We start from the raw sequence: 18,456 nt of genomic DNA, 5'->3' as shown, positions 1-18,456 counted from the left end.
ATGAGTTGCCTTCAATTGATATACTATTTTCCGTGATCCTGTGTAAATAAATGCAGATTTTATTCCGATATCAATTTAACAGTCGTGAGCTAACAGTAAAAAATGTACATTCATAATCATATTTTTGATAAATGTATACTTTTTATACATCGCCCATATTTTAATTCAACTAAAGCAATAAATTAATTTAATCTTTCTAAGAGAGCTCAAATTAAATTATAAATTTGATGATTGATACACCCGACCGAAATATTATTTTAGTGCACATAATAACTTAATGATTTTGTGCAAGAATTTTCATACATATTCATTAGCTGTCAACCGAACATTATTTATGCGATATCAATATAAACTGACTTGGAGTTAATATTTATCGGTTATCGGCAGCCGAGCTAGGATTTGCGTGGGAAGTGTCTAGGATTGGCGCCAATTGCTTGCCTACATTTAATACGGCGCCGATTTTAATTGAACCCACGACTGTATCGATGAGCCTTGAGACGGTTTACAACTTCCCAAACATATTACGATACCGCAGACACGGTCATTCGAATGCATAGTCTTAGAAAAAATGAGTAATGCTTGATATATCAACCTTCAAGAGCCAAACTTTCAACTAAATGAGTTATTAATGTACAGCATAGGCAAACAGTGTCTAAAAAAATTGTATTGAGTTATTAATTTAGTTATAGAGTGCTTCAAATTCATTCATCTAATTTTGTGACGAAAAATCTCGGTATTGATCAAGTTTGTCATGATTTAAAGCATATTTTTTTATAAATTTATATTTTCCCACAAATTTTTTTTTTAATCACACTTCTCAAATCGTCAGTATGTTTAATATAGCTACACAAATAATATAATTCATTATCTCAGTGTTCTATTTTAATATTATTAACAATTATCCCTTCTCAGAAGGCAAAAATCCACGTCAAAAGCATAGCACCGTCGCAGTGTGAACGTTCAGTTATCTGGAATTCATATTAAGACAACATTACGACTTATTAAGAATCGACTGAAGCATATTTAAACCGAATTTTGACCAATAGGAGAGCGCAAAAAACAATTATCACTTCTCAGAAGTCAAAAATCCACGTCAAAAGCAATAAAATCGTGCCGTCGCCGTCGCAGTGGGAACGCTCGTTACCGAGCGTTCCCACTGCAACGGCGCCGACACGATTTTATTACTTTTGACGTGAATTTTTGCCTTCTGAGAAGTGATAATTGTTTTTGCGCCCTCCTATTGACCAAAATTCGGTTTGAATATACTTTAACCAATACTCTCATATCAGAAATCCCTAGTAATATTGATAAGGATCGCTATCATACTAAAGGTACCCAATAGAAAGAACGATTTTTTAATGAAAAGTATGTTTCCAATAACAAATATATTTTACAACAATTGGGTAAAAATATGTCTAAATGGAGAAACTAATATACAAATTCTTTTCATTTAGCATCATATTTCACAAGGATGTACGCTCCAACTACTTCATTATTATTCCGACACTCGCAGCGCACGGACGTCTTTAAATCGTTATTGCTATACTATCGATTGATAAATTATTGATTTTGATAGCTTATAACTTTCTCTATTTAAACACAAAAAAAATATAGTAAAATTTATAATTTCTATAAATTTGTTTATCCGCATCTTTAGAGCAAATTGGTAGGGCGTACACCCAAAGTTGTCATCTCTTTTTCATAATGACGAAATGGATAGACCTCAAAGTGACTATGTTATAAGATATATAGTATAATAGAAAGAATTTCGTGTAAGCTGTCAGCTTATGTTTTCCCAAGCATAAAAAAGGGCTGGCAGGATTACTGCAACTGCTAGATACTGTTAGACTTACTTGAGAAAAAGCAAATGTATTTTTTTGTGTTTACAAATCGTGCATATCGCAACAAAATATCGATTAAAATTTTATTTTATTTTGTAATACCGGTAGTACCAGAAGTCAATTTCTGTTTCAATACCGGTATTACTAAGTGCTTTCAGAAAAAAATACAAAATTAGTATTGTAACTGTAGAATAAATATTAAAAAAATCTTTATTTATCACCCCTGGAAATATGATTTGTTTATAATACTATTAATTTAATCATAAATGTATACAACCTACTCGACTGTTTAATATCCGTCCCATCAATTTAAGGCTCAAGAATAATATTGTTGTATAAAACTGAATGTTATTACTATCAATATAAAATTAAATTATTTTATTATTACCACACATACATAAATATTAAGGCATTTAATAAATATATGAATGCTTAATAAATTATTACACCATTATTTTAACTCGCGTCCAATAGGTGTTTATGTTATTTTACAATAACTTTAGTTGATGAAAATCAATCAGAAATGTTTGTTATTTCATTGGTGAAATATGCGAATAATATATTACACCTAAATTTTCATTTACTCAAAAATAATATTGTTGCATTTTTTTTTATATAGCATACATTGCTTTTTTTTAATTTTAAAAATAATATTAAATAATTAATAACTATTTAAAAAGTTAAGATCTGAATAGTCGAACATGTACATTGAAAGTTATTTGGAAATTGTAAGCAGTTCGCATCTGGCAGTTCGATTCCCTTTAAGATTTCCAATATGGGTTTTTAATGGAACACCATTCAATTTATACAAATGTATATAACTCACAGACCGAAGATTCGAAATTACAACTCTGAAGTGATCTTAAAAACTCTCACATTGTTATATTTATTTATGTTTACAAAAAATGCAAATTTTAAATTATTATTTTTAATATTAAACATTGCAAAGCCCAACGAAAACAATAAATATGACATATGTATGTTATATGTGGGCTTAGGAGAATATAAAAAGTGTTTTTACTGTCATACGTGTTATCGTATCTTATGTCGTCAAATTTTGACGTAAAATTCGCTGTCGTACACACATTTGGATGAAAGTTTTATGACTTTTTCATATACTTCGCAAAATTTTATTTTTTATGAACGATGCGGGACCTCAAAGACATCAGAATAATAACTGTGGTAAACTGTTAATGCTAAATTTTGTGAGAGCAATACAAAGCACTTATAATGAATAGCTTATAAGGTAAACAAGTTATTTATATTATATAATAATATTTAACTAAGTTACGTAATTATTGTGCTGGTTTAAGTATATAACCATCAGCTGAAATTGGATCTAGATATAATATACATATATTTAGTATTGTATTTAAATTAAAATAGATTAGAACTAGCTATATATTATATAATACGAACGTAACTCTATGTAGTATTATTGTCATATTTAATGAGACTCTTATGAGTTATAATATTTGCTCATTCAGTCTTTAAAATATGTTATTTGTATTGTATTATACATACTTGTACATATTTTTAACATCAATGACAGTATATTTATGATTATTTAAAGTACAAATAGTTTGTATGTGTTTCTAATGTAATATGGCAAAACTAATAGATTACTACAATACACAAGTTTATTACATACATTAAACATTAAGCAATTTAAACCCTAGATCACAATTTAATACAAAGCTTCGCGACCAAACAGCGCTCGACATTTTCAATTATGCAAATTCATACCCAAGGAACGTGTTAAACGTTTGGCTAGCCAAATTAATTAGTTTAATTAATGGCGGATCGCTCAATCTACATCACGACTTTTATTTATTTTTTATCGCAAAAAATTAACCTCGTAGAATTTAAAAACTAACTGGGTTAGCAATTCGATCCTATTTAAGGACATTGCCAATCTCTCAAGACACTGGACGCCAGGCCAGGTGATTAATTGACCCATCGCATAATGTAGGGTCAACGACAATGTGTGACCTTTTCCCTAGTGCGGATAAATGGCGACCTCCAATATGCCAAGTCATGGACAATAACTCATCGGTCAGTTGGAGCTCTCTCGAGATTCGACATGAAATACACGTCGAGACATCCAGAACGACAACAATGGATGTTTTAATTGTGCGGCATTATTCATTCGAATGGATATCTATATTGTAAATTGAATATGGTTAACTTTAACGTAGTACATATGTAGAAAATATATGAGGGACATCCTATTGAAAAATTACTCATGAGATCATCTTTAAACTATAGTATAATACAGAACTTGAACATAGTGAAACGACCCATTGTTTTTTTATTGGAATAGGGAGAAGAGTAAATTTTATATATTGATATCGCTTTGATAAAATATTATGTCATTTAAAAAATAAATTACATAACATAGTAATGTATAACAAATAAGTAATATTTATTTTTTAAACAACCATAATATAAAATTAGGTTTTATTCTGTAAACCCCATATCTGTTTTTAAATATCATATGTTATATCTAGAATTAATATCATATATGATATACAAAAAACATTGTATTTTTTATGAAGAAATAGTCATATTAATTAATTTAATTTTAAATTACGAAATAAAAAATTACCTAAACAGGTATTTTTAGTATTTTTTATCGCTTATTTAGGGGCATGTGTGTATTGTATTTAGACACGTAGATTAAAATAATTATAAAAATAATAGCAAATAATGCACAATTCATTTTAGGTGAAAAATCGATATTATTGTGTATTCGTCCAGAAGGATTTTTGACAAGACCGTTTTTTCAGTCCGATCCTCAAAAAAATATGTGCAATAAATCAGGTTAGGGGTAAAAATGTTGTGAAGGTATGAGTGTTTGCAAATCATGTGATAAATATATAGTATTAACCCTTTCATGAGTATCGCCGTACATGTACGGCGGTCGATCTTTCATTGTTTTGCAGTACCCTAATAGCTATATATTTATTATATATATTATAATTATTATATGCTTACATATATAACTGAAGAAATCAAAAACATTAAAATTATATAATATTTTTTTTAAATTAATTTTATTGTAAAGGTTTTCAGTACAAAATAATACCAATAAATTAAGGAATACAAAATAAATTAAGATAGCTGAAATATATTTTTAATATATTTATTTTATATTATACAAAAACCGAATAATATATAATAAATATGTAAAATACATTAACAAAAATAAATAAATTATTAAAACATACCAATACAGAAAATTAAGAAAATAAATCAAAGAAATGAAACTAATAGAATCAGTGATTTTTTATTACTATTTACTATAAATGCAATATTAAATAATAATAAATAAATAACAACATAAATAATTATGTAAATATAATATACATAAAATTAACTCACTCTTAGGTGTATATTAATAAATGCTTACAGATTAACTCACTACTGAAAGGGTTAATGCGTTTAACGCGCATTAAATAGGACAATTGACAAAAAATTTAGACTGTTTTTAATTAACGAAGAGTAATGCTCTCCGTTAAGAGTAAAATAAATTAGATGGGGTACACAATATTCGTCGAAAAGTTGCCAAAATATACAGAAAAAAATATTTCCATGTAACTTTGCGAAAACTAGAGGGCAAAATTATCTGAGGGTGTGTCTTATATTCCAGAATGGAAGGTATTTACTTCATCGAAGAAACAGTATAGGCGGTGGAATTTTTTCATCTTGTCAACGGGCGAATTTTTTAATTTGATAACTGCAGTAAAGTTAAGATTAAATATTTTAAAATTTAAGGAAAAATGTGGGAAAATAACTGGTTCTATAATAGTCCGTAGTTTAACCGATAGAATGTCTTTGGGCTATGATTATGAAGGAAAAAAACGATTGCACAACTCAACGAGTATATGAAAACTATTAGAGAATTAGACCACGAACTCGTTGAATCGTTCAAAATATATTTTTACAACATAATGTTTGAAAATGTTATGATGAATTTTGAAGTTTTTAATGATTGATAAAATATTACTATTTAATTAATGGTTTATATTTTAATTTTATGTGTAATACTTTGATACATATTTTAAGAGCTTAAATCATATTTTTATTTAAAATATAATATAATACACAATTTCTTGCACACAACTATATGCCTATGTCTATGAATAAATTATGCGTCATGAAAATAGCAAATCATGAGAAAATACTAACACATTATTATTAATTTTGATTGTTTGGATTTATAATGAAAAATTTTTTTTTCGACTCGACTGCATTTAAAGTAATGAATCATGAATATTTTTATAATGTATGATAAGTTCACGATTTTATACTAGTCACTAGTGTTATTTATTAAATAAAAAAATATATTTTAAAGTTACTCAACTATTAAGGCAACAAAGCTACTAATAAAAAATATTATATTGAATCAAAACAAATAATAATAATCAATCAAAAATCATGTTTTGCTGTTTACAAAACGCCTCTGATTCTTATCTCAAAACTATATACAAATTGAGTAATATTAATAAAATAGACATCTCTGATATAACGCAATATATACTCTTATTTGTTTTTATTTATTTAAGCTAAATATTATTAATAAATAATTTATTGTTAGGTAATTTCATTAAATGTTTACAATAAACTATTCTATATGTGCAATCAAGTATAATAAAATGGGCGATTAAAAGTATTTTTTATTGTATTATAGTGTCGTAATTCTTTATTGTGCTTAAACAATTTATTTAACCTAATTAAAAAATAGTAATTAAATAAAAAAATTGATACAGATATATTTGATATTTATTTATAAAACATATAAAACGAAATTAATCAATATATATACATATGTATATTATTTTTAAATCCATTTCAGTGATATTTTTCTGTAAAATGTTTGTGTACATTATTTTCTTTATAAGTAGCATCACAGTTATAAAACAAAGCGCGCTAATTAATTCTAAAAAAAACATTCGAAAAATTCAATGTAAAATATCAGATTCCTACTGGAATTATATTATATAATAAAATATATTAACATTTCCTTTGACATCCACTAAAATATTTTTACGTAGTCATTTAAAAAGCTCTAGAAAAGCACGACTTGTCAACAAATAAGTAAAAGATGTATTTTATGACTGTAAGGTTCACCTCTTTATTTAGATAACTAAATACACACATATACACAGTGGAGTAGCTAGGGTACGTGCTGCCCAGGGCGATCCTTAAAATTGCCGCCCCCCATACATTTTTTGCAGGGTCATAAAATCAGCATTTCTTTAAATAATAAATTGATTTTTATTAAGATCTTGTTATTCGTGGATTTATATATGTTTTAGTGCATTCAGGGTTAAGAACCACACTAGACGATCCCATCGCGAATATGCCGCCCCCAAGCAAGTGCCGCCCGGGGCGGCCCGCCCCCTCCGCCTCACAATAGCTACGCCACTGCATATACATATGTATGTATATATTTTAGGCTTAGCAATTTAAAATAATTTACTATGTAGCTTTTTCGGTCTATAATTTTCTAATTTTTTTTATTAATATTATCTTTTTATTATTATGACATTTATATTTCATTACTTTTTACCAAAGGACCCAAATTAGCTCCTTGCGGTACTCCAGAACGTACGAAATACACATATCATAGCTCACATATAGTATTTCTTCTCAATAATTTTGTGAGAAAATGCCTAATAGAGAAATTTCATAAAGCCTTTTTTTTGCTAAAAAAATTTGTATAAGCAATTTTAAATTTTTACAACCACCACATAAAAAGGGTGGTGTTTGCCAGATGTTTGAAAATATGTACTTTTAAAGTCGAAAATATTTAAATGGCAAACAATTGTTTACGATTTTCTTTACTAATATTTGTTTTGGTGATCAAATAACAGGGCCGCCAAGAGCAAACCAGGCCTTGGGAAAACAATGATTCCGGGCCTCACGACAAAAATGGCACTATATATTTTTTTAACATTGTAATATAATTTTTTGAAAAAATAATAATAGGTATGAGCTAAACCTTTCTATGCTACAAATAAATTTATAATATCTATAATCAATAGATGTCACTGCAGTTGGAACCGGATTTTTTTTAATAATAACGCATTTTTAATAAATAAAATTCGAGTGCCGCTGCCGAAGCTGCCGGGGCTCGAACCCGCACCTTCAAATTAACTAGTCTGAGACGTTACGGACTACGCTATTCTGTCCTTTTTTTAATTAATTCTATTGTTTCATTAGATGATCTTAATTTTACGGATGATTATCTTAAAAAAATATTTAACATAAAATTTTGTATAAATTGTAAGCTGTAATAATTGTTTATAATTTATTATATATATCTATAAATTGTAATTAAAATATGTCACTGATTTATAGACTTTGATTTCAATCTGGTGTCTTACTACTTATTTAGTAATTGTTAAGTGTGTTTACTTCGTTGTAATGCATTGGAAAAACACATGCTTGTAATAAATAAATATTTGTAAAATATACATATTTTTTTTTTTTTTTAATTAAAATATTGTTATTATATATCAAAACCTATAAACATGACAGCTTAGCAGATAATTATATAATCAACTACTATGCTTTGTTAACTATCATAATCTTACTTAATATGTTATAAACATTCTTACTACCTACGATTTGTTTTAATGAATCATTTCGCGTGGAATTCGCTAATCTGATCGTTGAATCGTTGTACTAAAACAATCTGGAACACGAATCTCCGAATTAAGTAAACTCTTAATTATTTCAAAGCAAGCAAGCTCAATAATGCACCAACACGCCGGACTAGATAAAATTGCTGATTTATGGTGAAAAGCTATTTTTTAGACTAGACCCAGAGAGCGTAAGACATTCACAAACCGGTTCTGATATAACCCGGCGAATGGGCAACATCAGATAAAACATTGTGGAATGCTATTGTTGCCGACTCTGAATATGCAAATATATCATATATTATACACACACAAATAATATATTTTATTTTATTATTTTTATTTAAATATATAATACATACACAAACATATTTCTCATTGACGGCGAATAATCGAGCGCTACCCATTTTAATTTATCCCATGCGAAAATTTAATATTTATAATATTTCCCAAGTAGTACACAGCCTTCGCTTCCGCGGCAGTTATGCAAATCAAATTGACCGAGTGATCAATAAATATCGAAATTTCGTATTCTAACAACGCAACGGGTCTTCGAACTTGAGTCTTTTGATTCTGAGTTATTTCGATGTTATTAGATAATCGCTTTTGTGACGGCGATACGGTTGTCGTAAATTTCTTAATTAAGTTAAAAACGGTTAAGTGTCACGTTAAAATGTAAATTGCTCGTTGAGTATTGGTAACGGTTAAATATATGAATGAAAAATTGTTAAATACCGGAAACATGCACAATGAACAAACTTTTTTTTAAATATATGTGCATTTTTATGTATATTTTAAATTATATTTTATGTAATTTAAAAATATTAATACAATACAAATATTTCAATTACATCTAATAATAAATCAATTTAATTATATATTCCATATTAATGAGTAATACATATTTATAATGATTTAGATAGTTGTTGTGTATATTTATAGTGGTAAAAAATACTTTGCATTGTTAAAAATAATTTATATGTTACAATTATTTCAACACGAAAAACTTTATTATATAATTAAGTTTCGTTTCCTGCTCTAATATAACTATATTTCACCACCTTTCCTTTAATTCGCCGTGTACACAATTATTAATTACATAAAATCGACGAGTCGAACAAAGCTCATTCGCCGTGAATTTATCGACTTCACAGCGGAGGGAAAATCTTGATTTACACACAAACTGGTCCAGCAATATGTGGCGACTTAACACCGTCGCTGAACAATGGCGAGAGTAACTGGGTTATTAAATAAATCTGCCTCGAAGACAGGAATCATCAATATGAACGGTTATACCCCTTTAGATCGAAGCCCAAGGAGCAAAAATTATATGAGGACATAAATCTACGTAGAAACGATTCAGGAGAGGAGTTATATTAGGTTGACTGAAGGTATAAAATCGTAAGACAGTTAAATGATTAATTGCGAATTAATAGATGGGGTATTGCATTGGAGAACCATTAAACTATATATCTATCATATTTTTTAGAAATGAGTACAAGGTTTATAACATAACACTACTTTTAAATGATTAATATTATTGAAGGCATATTTATATACAATAATAAAAATGAAGGCTACATAATATAATAACTATCAACTTTTTTTTTATAATAATATGGTTTTGCATTTTTTTCTATATTGTTGTTAAAAAACGGGTTATTAAGCAGCAAAAACTTAATTTATGTATTATTTGAATTACTTTTATAATAACTTTACGCAAGAATCATTATTAATTATATTTTAAGACACAAATTACATAGCATATAATAGTAACAAATAAATTCACCACATGTCTACTATATGTTTTATTCAAAAACTACTGGCGCATTTAATAATAGCCTAATTCTACTCTTCTTCGATTTAAATTATAACATGTAATAAAAAATACAATATGTTTATCCGCTGATTTAAAATTTCTCTTAAGTTTTTATCAAGCATATGTATACGTTAATAGTCAATCTTGCTTTGTCTTTTGTAACATCTGTATTGGTGTACATTTCGATGTTAAAAAAATTGGACCCCAAAATTTTTACCAAAAGAACAATTTATTCGAATTTCATATTATATAAATTTCCTGAAAAAAGTTAGATATCCATAAATTTTAAGGATGGTTCAAAAGGATTCGAACGAGAATATCATATCATTATTCTTCAGAGCTTCCTCCTTTTGACTACACTATAGATAAAAAAATATAATGTAGACGATGTTAAAATAGGGCTATTGAACTTCAACATATAATTGACCAAGGTGGAAGAAGACCATAAGTATAAAATCATATTTTGAATAATTTATAGCGATTTTTAAATTAATTAAAAAATGACACTGAATGACCTAATATACATATATTGTAGTTGTTTTGCTATAAATCAAAAATGATGGCATTATATATTTAAGGTTTGATGCTCAGCAGATAATTTTACATAAATCAGTATCGTTAATGTTTATCTTAAATCAAAAACAATCCACAATATAACCTAATCCACAGATATTTACGTGTTACGAAATCGTGAATACTATAAATACTCTTCATACATAAAAACATTAGCTATTATTTTGGAAAAAAAATTTATAGTAGTTAATATTTAATATTTATAAACAATGAAAAGCTCATTTTAATCGTATCCTAAAAATATATAAAAAATATGAATATTCAATAATTTGTTAACCTAAACTATTGTGGGAGTGTAAATTTTACGAATCAATTAAATCAATCAATAAAACGCGAAAGGCCTACTTGCGTAAAGTTTTACGTAAATGAGGTAACGCAATAAAGCTTGAACACTAAATGTAAACCTACGTTAAATACTTACGTCAAACGTAGCCGTAAGAATATTATTAAATATCTATTTATATCTATAATTATAGAAAAAATATTAATTAGAGCATCATTTTTGTAGCGACTCTTAATTTTAATTTATAAAATAAAGTCAACAATATATGTTACAGAAAATGTATGTTACTTTATAATAAGAAAAATCTCTGAAATAACTATTAATATTTGTTTTCCTCTCTGATGAATTTTTAACAGTTTGTAAAACTAAATTCTACAAATCAATAAAACGCGAAAGACCGACTTACATAATGCTATACGTAAATCAAATAACGCAATATTGCTTAAACAATAAACTTTAACCTACTAGACAATCGTAGCTTTAAAGATGTATAACTAACCGTATATACTATCAAATGTATATTTACAATACCATATAAAATATTTTCGTTTTGTATTAAATACAGAACACGTATTTTAAAGCGATTTTTTCTACTTTAAAACTATATGTATAACTTTATATATAATTTGTTATATAAGGTAGAATAAATAAGGTAGATTTACATACATTTTCATTAATTATATAATTATAAACATCTTTAAAATATTTTTTTAGAAAGAAGCAATTTAAAATGTATGTCTTTAATATAAAAAATAGTGATTTTTCTTTCCGTTTCATTTTTAGACTTAACGTTAAGATAATGTAAACTATTGCATAAATATTAAATGTAAACCGATGCCAAAAACGTAGACGTAAAAATTATTTTTAAAACTAAAAATATCCAAAACACAATGTTTTTTTAATTTTAAAACTATAAATATAATTTATAACACATAATCAATAAAATATATGCCGATGGGCTATTCATTAGAAGAAATTATTGGGTAGTATATTTTTTTTTAAATTAAATCAGTTACAATAATAAAGATCTCTAAAATAACTTATGGGGACCCTAGTCTAATTATTAAAACTCGCGTAATTACTCTGATTATTTATTAAGAATAGTGCAATAGCACACAAAGGTACACGTTACGACTAGAAATAAAGGGTTCCCCCATAAATAACACGCATGATTTCTCCAATGCATTGAATGAATATTTATTTGTTACAAAACGGTCACGAGAAACAATATATCACCGGAATACAAATAGCAACGTAAGGCTAAAATATTCCCGTTAAACCATTTCAATCTCGGAGATACCCGAAAGTGGTGACCACGACATGATACGAACATGCAAAGCTCAAAACCCGAAAGTGGTGACTCCAACGTGATACAAACACGCAAAGTTCAACACCAAAAAACAACAGATTACTTATGTATAAAATTTTGAGAGTGATTATTTTTTTTCCCACTAAATAATTTAACCAAAGATTATTGGACCATTGATTTTATAATCTAGTCTGAATTCTATAATTTAATTGAGCCATTTAGTAAGACGCACAAGATGGTTTTGCACAAAGTTTCATGTAAGAAAGTTTCATGTTTTTCAATAAATATAAACACCTATAACTTAACCCTTTGAAGTCCTTTGTCCACACGTATTGGACATATGTTTTTTACCGGCAGATCCTATATTATATCCGTCTGAATATTTATAAAACAATATCTAAAATTAATACTATTTTAAATTAAATAAATAAGAATGCTTAATAAATGACACGTATTTTATATATTTTATTTATTATAAAATATAATAATATAAAAAATAATAAAACAATTTTTATTAATTATATACTTTTATAAGCAAAAAAGATTAATATTAATACATTTCTTGTATTAATATCAATTAAATTCCACTCAATAATAAATAAATATAATTAAAAATGTTCTATATTTTTTAAATTATTATAATATTATTTATATAATGAATATATAATTTAACTATTTAAGTTACTTCTGCCAAAATTAAATTTTTTTTGTATAATAAACACACAAGATAGAATATATGTATTTAGAAAAAAATATTTTTAATATATTTAATGAGCATTAAATTATTTAATTTCATATATGTATCTAAAATAGCTTGGTCTTGGGATACTTATTAAGAAAATTGGACTATAAAGGTTATTAATGTAAAAATTGGCAGTTATTGAAAATATGTATATAAAATCTTTAATAAAACTGAGAAAAAAGTATTTCGAGCGATAAGCTACGTATAAAAATTGGCAGTAGATAACGACTCAATTTTAAGAAATTATGCGGAATATATAGTTTTAAACCCCTGGAATTGATACATTATATTGTACCATAATAATTAAGAACAATTCTGAAAATTTCATTCATTACAAAAATTTATAATTATAAGCTAAACTTTAAATTGTAGCTTTAATTTAATAAAATATGTATTAAATTAGTAGAGTCTATAACCTAACCACAAAAAAAATATAGATTTCAGATCAGTTTCACTAAAAAAAAATAGATAACGTGAAGCATGATTTTATATCTGGCACATGTTAGAAAATACATTAAAAACATATATTTTTAAATGGCAAAAAACCTATGTATTTATCCCGATATTTTAAGATACAAAATCTTCTATTTACAACCTATTTTATATAAGACTTTCTGGCCAACTAGTGCTATTTTTTTTATATTGAAGTATTATTGAAAAATTGTCCATATATTTAACCATTTTTTTTAAATATGAATAAAACTGTAAGACATCTTATAATTCATCCCAAAAGTAAGTAGCCCGATGCACAGCAATCGAACCTCCGAGAAAGTTCAACTTTTTAAATAAAACCCAAAGTTTCAACCGAACCGCATTTCGCCATGCCGTTCTTCGATACCGTGAGCAAGTTTTTACCGTCGACAAATACAGCATTCGAATTTGTACCCTTTATATTATACATACATACATACAGGAACATTTTATGAGTATTTACCGATAGTTTTATTATCGCCTTTTCGATTTAACAGCACCAAATACGGCGACCGAGTAATTCATACAATAATTGAACCAACTATATCAAAGAAAATGAACTTAACAATATTAAATGTATGTATAGTACATTTATTATTTATTCTATTTAATACGTACAAATATTAATGGGATACATCTTCAATTAAAGCATATCTTTCAGCATTCCAATATAAATAGAATGGAAAGCTACTGTATTTTAAATACTCTGACAAACAGTTAAAAATATTAATTAAAAACACAACAATTAAAACATACGTGCAATAATTCTTTATGTTCGTTAATGACATAATTACGCGATATTTTGGTTGATAATTAAGAGACTACTTTTTATAGTAATAATATTTTATTGCCTGAAGAAATACTTATATGGAACGGTACAAATATTAACTTAAAGTTATATAATAACAATTGTTGTACAAAGAATAGTGAATTGAAAGCGTATTCTAGTTCAACTATTACCCATTCAAATAGGATTCTCGTTATGTCAGCGAACAATAACCAAGTTTAAACATAAAACATCATTAAGAGAGAGAAGGCTATGTCATACTCTATGTTGTACATCTTCACGTGAAAGCTTATCCCTTATAAGGAATTTAAAACTACGTAAGGTGGCTTTATGGCGATTTATAATATTGATTTTAAAAGCACTCTGGGGGAAGCGATTATTATATTTCATTGATATAAATATAATAATAAATAAAAAAATTGACTTATGTATAGATAATATTGTAATGATTCTCTTATGAAAAAGACTAACAAAACCATAATTTTGGCTAGTAAAAAGTTGCTTATTTTTAACTAAATCGCATTGAAATAAACATACAAAAAATCTACAGTTGAAGACTAGTAACAACATAGTCAAAACATACCTTAAAAAACTTTAAAAAATCTATAGAATTAAGCACATATGAAAACCGATAATACAGTAACCCAAGCGATAAGCAAGTTAAAAATATTCACAGTAAATAAAGAGTCACTTTTCAGTTAGTTCATGTGAAAAATTTATTTAAAAAAACTCATAATTAAAAAAGCCTTAAAATTTCCTTAATATTAAACACATTGATTGACCATCAGTGAGTGTTTTACTTAAAAAAACAATTGTTTTTGTATATTATTTCAATAAAAAAAAAATTCAGAATAACTATTAGTAAAAATAGTATAAAAAAACTAATCTCCTTAATGTTAAAAAAAAAACTTTTTTTTCTCTAGTAATCCTTTACCAATTTATAAATCCATCGTTTTTATAACACTTTCTAAATTCTAAGAATGTATTATGCTAATTAATAATATGTAATGCGTGAACTACACTCTCTGGAAGTTGTCTGAACCAAAGTTACAAATGAAGTCGGCCGAGACCTACGACTTCGAGTAAGCTACCACACTCGCAAATTTCATATGCCGTCCGGACGGCGGGCGTGAATTACGTCCGGCCGGCGGCTTCTGTCACGTACAGCCGGCATATTTGCGCGCGATCGAAAAATGTGCCAAGTAATCGCAATTTTTAAATTGTCATATTATTAAAATTACGCTACTGATAATTATAAAAGTTTGTGTGGGCACTCACCAATACAATATCAGTGAAAACTTTTCGGTCGTAAATATTCAAATTACGCAAAATCTTTGTCGGCTTTTGCAAAATGCCATAAGACATAAAAATGATACTTCAGAATACGAACACCACATCTGTGACTATCCTAGAATTTGTCACCATCGATTCTAAATAAGAATTCGTTATGGTGTGACATTTATATAAACCAATTTAAGAAAATACATAAGGATATTCGAAACGATTTTTTTAACAAAATCAAGTACCACTAATTATTTTTTAATTATTTAAGTTTATATGAAAAAAAATATAATAACGATATTTGTTAGAAGAATATACTATCAAAAATATAATTAATCCCTTATGGTGCCCTAAAATATTCAAAAATGTCAGTAAGAGTCTGTTGAAGTCCCCGATAAGCATGTGGTATTATAAATTGACCACGTGACTACGATGCAGCGCTCGACATGCGTGTTGACCATAGGACGCCTACGCGCATACTGAAATTGAACCGAGTTACTCGTTCTATCTTAGTTTGCGAAACAACATATCATTAACTCTCTCACTCTCGTCCCGTAGCACGCGAGAGAGCGAAAGGGGAAGTATCTCACCGCTCGCGTTCGAAAGAGTAGCTCCAACTTATACCTGATCAATATTACTAGGAACTATTGATATGAGAATATTGGTTAAAGTATATTTAAACCGAATTTTGGTCAATAGGAGGGCGCAAAAACAATTATCACTTCTCAGAAAGCAAATATTCACGTCAAAAGCAATAAAAACGTGTCAGCGCCGTCGCAGTGGAAACGCTCGGTAACGAGACAATGTTCGGAAGCGCTCGAAGCTAGCCAAGTCGACTGAATTACCCCCACTTTACCTCCCGTTCTCGGTAACCTCGGACAATTTCCGAGAGATTTTAGAGCGGGCAGAACCGAACTCTACCAAAGTAACCCACTATATTCTTCGACCTTGGCCAACCTTGGCCAACTTCCAACAGGGAATTAACTAATCAAAAATCAGCATAAAATATAATTTTATGACTTTTAGATATTTTAAATCATATTATAAACTAAATATTTGTTTGCAACTAACCTCCAACTTCCAGAGTGTAGTGCAGGCACTACGGATATGTACGCAATATTTATATAGTGTGATATATAACAAGGATCATCCAATGAAACAATAGAATTGATTAAACAAAAGAACGGAATAGCGTAGTCCGTAACGTCTCAGACTAGTAACTCTGGGGTTGCGGGTTCAAGCCCCAGCAGCGGCACTCGAATTTTTTTATAATTCAAAATGCTCTATTATTAAAAAAACGGCAATTGTAAATAATATTCCACGTAATAATTTATATTTATCAATATAGATGTCACCGATTCCCAGACTTTCAGTCTGGTTTGTAGGTATTCATTATATCTGATTGACTTATTCAATTGGTATAGATTTATTTCTTTGTAACGCATTGGGATTATGCCTGTCAGGTTACAGCGAAAGTTTTAATAAAAATAAATAAGGTATATAAATCGGTAACTAATACTTTAAATTTTTATCTACAAATATACAAATCTGACCATCATAACAGGTTTTCCCAATGTATCATGATGGTCATTATACAAAAAAATAATAAACATTTAAAAAAAAACAGTTACAAGCAACATCCTACGTATTTTTTTCTACACATAGCCACCGCCAAAAACATTATTGTGTATGGTGGACTAGTTGAAAAGCTAAATGGCTCGTGCAAGAAAAACGTTCTCAGGCACTGACGTCCTGGTCGTAACTGAAAGAATAAGGGACGCGATCGCGACTTTTTAGGACACCCTAAGTTTCGCAGCACCGCCTCTTAGCAACATTAATAAAAAAAATACTTAAATTATTAAACGTTTTAATTTTTTTCGTAAATTGTAAATATTTAAGTTTTTTATTTACTTTATTATATTGTATTAAAATAATACAATACAAACATAAAATTGTACATATGACAATTATTTAAAAATATATGTTAAGTTTAATATTAAATTTAATTATTTTACTATACTTAAAATTATGCTAACTATGCAAAAAATTTAATATACATTTTTGTAAATGTATTATTTATTTATTTTATTCAAAGGCATTCTTTGCCTTTTACGAATCTTCCGCGTTTTCCACCGCTGAAGATTTATCGCGCTCATTACAAGCGTTCGAATGAAAAATTAAAAACGTAATTTACGAACTGAACATGAAGTTAAAACACGACTTTGAAGATAACGGTTCGCGAAAGCAGTGGCGTAAAACCTTTCTGACTATACAAAAAATCCGGATGAGATTAGTTTAATGTCTAAAAACCAAAGTCGCTAAATGTCATCCTTTCAAATGTCAGCTATTTAAATCTGCATGCATTAAACCTTATCAACCATACCCTTTAACCATCTAACTGCACAATAATTGCTTAAACAGATGCATATAATATAATGCACGATAACGAGATAAATTATATTTTATTCTATTCCGCATTGTTCGATTTATCTCCGAGCAATCTATTGTGCAAAGATCTTAATACTGTAATTACATCACGAATTGGGATTTGATTAGAGACAAAAATCTCACACTTTCACTGTATATTTCAAGCAAAATACTATACCCCTGATTTTACTATAATATATAGTATCTCTTCACTTCGGTTGATTAAATGCCTTCTCCATTTTTGCTCGAAGTTACCCTGGATGTCGTGACAAA

General features: G+C 27.8%; 1 protein-coding gene across 1 annotated transcript in view; it reads right to left on the bottom strand.

Annotated features, from left to right (window-relative positions):
- Window positions 1-18,456, bottom strand: part of Fbxl7 (F-box and leucine-rich repeat protein 7) — a 98,893-nt gene that overhangs the window by 2,911 nt on the left and 77,526 nt on the right. The window lies entirely within an intron of this gene.

The sequence above is a fragment of the Plectrocnemia conspersa genome, unplaced genomic scaffold (assembly GCF_051122295.1).
Source record: "Plectrocnemia conspersa isolate PC_06_02 unplaced genomic scaffold, ASM5112229v1 ptg000010l, whole genome shotgun sequence".
Lineage (NCBI taxonomy): Eukaryota > Metazoa > Arthropoda > Insecta > Trichoptera > Polycentropodidae > Plectrocnemia > Plectrocnemia conspersa.
This window is presented reverse-complemented; position numbering and strand designations above follow the sequence as displayed.